The following is a 4,525-nucleotide window of genomic DNA, read 5'->3' as shown; positions in this document are numbered from 1 at the left end:
ATAATTCAGAGATATCAGATTTCCGTTTCATGGGATATAACCATGTGTACTTTGTGTAAAAATCAACAAAAATGACATAATAGCTATAACCATCATTTGAATTTTGGACAGGACCCCAGACATCAGAGTACACAAGTTCAAGTGGTTTGGAAACAGAAAATGAGTTACTACCAAATGGTAGTTTATGACTTTTATTAATGGAACATGCATCACAATGAAAAAAGGTAGTAGACAGTTTATTGGACTCTAATTTTAAGCTTTGTAGAAGATGCTTAAAGACTTTGATTGATGGATGACCCAACTTGTGATGCCATGAATGAAGTGAGTCATGAGAAGTTGTGAGAGTCTTTATTTGAGGAAGTTGCCGAAGAGATCTAATTGCAGCATAGTAGATGTCATTGACGTTCACCCCCCGCATTAGACACGCCCTCGTGCGTAGATCCTTGACAACAAAATGACATGGAAAGAATTCAACAGACACACGGTTAGTTTTGTAGAGTTTGGCTACTAAAACAAGATTAGTACGTAATTTTGGAACAAAGAGAACATTGTTTAAGTTTAGAGAACGAGTATGAGCAGGGAGAGATGTTTGACCAATATGAGAGATTGGAAGACTCATACCATTTCCTAGCACAATTTCATCGGGTCCTCCATATTCCGATAGAGTGTGAAAAGAAGCAGGATTGGTTGCCACATGATGAGAAGCCCCGCTATCAAACATCCATGGAGGTGTTGGTGAAGTCGTTCCAGTAGCAGTGGTGTTGATTGTTAGAGATGAGGCTGAGATGAGGATGTTGTTTTCCCTAAGAAATCTTGCTAGTTTCCTGCAATCCTTGGTATCGTGACCTGGGATGTTACAGTATTGACAGTAAGCAGAATTTATGTTACTACGATTTGAGAAGGTATTGCCAGTGGGTGCAGATTGAGGTCGATTTCCTGAGAAGCGAGATCCAGAGTTGGTGTTGTTGAATCTGTTGAATGAGCGATTGTCTGAGTTCTGTTTGGATGAGTTGCGGTTCTGAAATTTTTGGGTGTTGTTGACTGTGGCTATAATCGGTGAGGATGAGTTGACTTTTAAGGTTCTCTCATGATCGACAAGCTTGTCGAACAAATCAGGGAAAGTGATTGTGGTGTCTCGGATTTTTAAAGCAGCAGATATGTGGACATAGTCTTCACCAAGTTGGCCCAGAATGTGAACTATTAAGTATTCTTCATCCACTGGGCTTTGAGCAAGGGCTAATTCATCTGCAATTGTTTTCATCTCATTGAGAAAATCAGCAACGGGCCTAGAGCCTCTTGGGTTATTTGCGAGTCTTGATTTAAGGGAAATAATTCGTGAGCGAGAGATGCTTGCATAGCTGTCACTCAGTCGTTTGAAGGCCTGGCGAGAGGTTTTTGCAAAAGAGATGATAGGTTGGATTGTATCTGAACAGCTTCCGAGTAGAGCACCAAGTAGAATTTGGTCTTGCCTGTACCAGGGTTGATACGCTGGATTAGATTTGGTAGCATCTGTGGATAGAACTTTGGATGGGGTTTCTTGTGGCCCATCGATGAAATTGTCGAGTCCAAGGCCAATTAGAGTTGCCATGACCTGTTTACGCCAAACAGGAAAATTGGTTGCTGTAAGTTTAATAGGGAAGTGAGTTTGAGCGGTGACTTCAATGACTGAAGATGAAGACATGGTGGAAGCGAACAGGAAAGAAGGATTTTGAGAATCGATTGAGAATTTGGGGATCGATTCGGCTCAGAGGAGCTTTAGGGCTCTGATACCATATAAAGGCTTGCAATTGATGCTGGTAATTCATATATATTTAAAGATACGTATGCCTTATATAGGCTAATTGTACAGTTGAGTCATCCTTATATTCAGGAGAGTGAATAGCAGCTAAACTAGGTATTTGACTATACTTTTGACTAAGTATTTACAACTTGATTTAATCTATCTATTTGTGTGTGTTTAATGGATCGGATAGTCCATTATCCTTAATACGGACAACCCTCAAATCCATCGGAAATCCGTCACAAAGTCCTAATAAATGTAAATTTAGTGTAAATGTATCGGTAAAACCCTTTAGTGACGGATTTGTGATGGAAACTGTTGTAAAAAATGAGTTTTTTTTTCCTAGGAGTGCAACCCCTAAAAAGATTATACAAACCTATGATATTTCCTTTTGTGTTCTGGACCAAATTATCATGACTTCAATCTACAATGTTGTATGCAATATGGTTTCAATAGTTCATTTGCCAATCAAACTTATGTGTACATGTATATTATGTTTTCATTATCATTTGGTTGTAATGGTTGTCAATTTTCGGCCAGTTTGTTACTAATTATTTAGTCATGTCTCTCGTTCACAATAAATGACAAGATAATCCTTTCTAATCGAAAGGGGTTCAAGAATCAATTTCTGAAAGGCCAAAATCACTTTTTTACACAATATTTTAGATGGGTCTATGTACCTTTACCTTTAATATCATCCTGTATAAAAGAATCTGCAGCTCTAAAAATATCTTGAAGAAAAAATCAAAGTTACCATAAAACAATTAACTTTGTGATCTCAAATGGCAAATCTTTAACAATAGATTAAATCAATCATCTAGTAAATCATATCCATATTCATAACACATCTTCAACTCACATAATGGTAACCAAACAAATACTTACAAGTTACAACAAAGTTAATCGATCTTAACATCGGTTATTCATTTGTATTTTGTAACAAAAGAAGAATATCATTAACTTAAAAAAAAGGGAATCACTTTCACCATTTGCTTTTACAAAAAAAGGTGGTTCACTGTACATCACTATGCCATGAAAGAATGATATCTTGAAACCCGACTTTCAACGCTTCACATTCAACCTCACTAAACCCATCGCCGCCATCAACCACCGATAACTCCACCAACAACAACTCCGGCACCACCTCCATCACCTTCGCCACAACAATCGCACTCCCTTTCACCAACCGAACAACATCACCTCTCTTACTGCAGTTCTCTTTATCTTTACTCTTCTTCAATCGATATCCTAATCTCTCCCCAACTTCCGCCACCGTCTTCTCTATCTCCTCCGCCTTGGCCGTGGAGGTAAACCGCTGCTCTTTTTTGGTCGTTTTTTCTTCAAAAATACCCGATAAATTTAACCCTGATGACATCGAGATTATGTCAAACGCATTAATGGACGTCTTGTACTTCATCGAATTCAAATCAATAGATTCGTTTTCTTCGTACAATTCCAGGGTTGGATCAGGTTTTAAAGATTTCTTGAACCATGGAAGACTCATTAATTTCTCGATGCTCATTCGGGTTTTTGGTTTTGGATCGAGAAGTTTTTGAATTATGATCCGGGGATGCTTCGGAATCCAGTCGGGGAAGTGAATATCACGTTGGTGGATTTTCCGGTACATCTCCGGTAAGTTACTGTCATCAAACGGTAAATACCCAGCGAGGAAGTTAAATAAAATCACCCCACACGACCAAGCATCCGCCTTAGCGCCGTCGTAGCCTTTCCCCCGGACAATCTCCGGCGCAGTGAATGCCGGAGTTCCACATGCAGTGTGTAGGAGGCCGTCTTTTTTAGATTCCGGCAACGCCGAGAGTCCAAAATCGGATATTTTTAAGTTTCCGTTTTTGTCAAGTAAGAGATTCTGCGGTTTGAGGTCACGGTGTGCGACGCCGTTTTGATGACAGAAGTGGAGGGTGGAGACGAGTTGTTGAAAGTACAGACGGGCGGTGCCCTCTTTCATCCGTCCGCGGAGGGTGAGCTGGGTGAAAAGTTCTCCGCCGGTGGCGAGTTCCATCACTAAGTAAATCTTGGTTTTTGTCGCTAAGACTTCGTGGAGTTTAAGAATGTTCGGATGATTCAGCCGCCGCATGGCGGCGACTTCACGGACAAGCCTTGGCTCCATCGACGGATCTACGGTGGCTGGTTTCTCGATGACCTTAACGGCGACGGAGGAACTGTCGTTGAGAGAGCGGCCATGGTAGACTTTTGCGAAACTGCCACGACCCAAGAGGTGGGTGAGTTGGTACTTGTTTAGTATGATGGTACCGCCGTCGCTGGTGCTTCTCTTGATAGTGGTAGTGGGTGGCGGTGGTGGAGGCATGCCAAATCGGCGATAGAAATGCCGCCTGAAAATATTATATTGAGAGAGTAGGTTTAATTTGGTTGGTGTGGAAGCTGTTTACGATACTTTTTATAGTGATACAAGCACTAAGCACAGTTGGCCCTTCAATTTATTCGCAGATTTTTTTGTCAGGGATGCAATTACGATTTTACCCCGTCTAACATTATTTATTATCAAAAAGTCTATTATGTCTACTCAGAATTATTTTATTTTCAAAAAATCTGTTTTGATTATTTTACGAACTTCTAAATAACCTGAAAGGTAATATGACGGCAAGATCAATGAAGATTTTTTACATAACGTAGCAACCCATTTTAGAGTGTGACTTAGGGCGTGTTCGGCACGGAGTGTTTAGGAGCGTTTGAGAGCTTCTACCTTCTAGCGTTTTACAAAACGCT

The 4,525-nt window shown here is 40.4% G+C and overlaps 1 pseudogene; it reads right to left on the bottom strand.

Annotated features, from left to right (window-relative positions):
* Positions 1 to 2,570: 2,570 nt before the first annotated feature.
* Positions 2,571 to 4,190, bottom strand: LOC145167676 (CBL-interacting serine/threonine-protein kinase 7 pseudogene; annotated as a pseudogene).
* Between the last annotated feature and the right edge of the window lie 335 nt (positions 4,191 to 4,525).

The sequence above is a fragment of the Lactuca virosa genome, chromosome 3 (genome assembly GCF_052849685.1).
Source record: "Lactuca virosa cultivar CGN04683 chromosome 3, Lactuca_virosa_CGN04683_v6, whole genome shotgun sequence".
NCBI lineage: Eukaryota > Viridiplantae > Streptophyta > Magnoliopsida > Asterales > Asteraceae > Lactuca > Lactuca virosa.
This window is presented reverse-complemented; position numbering and strand designations above follow the sequence as displayed.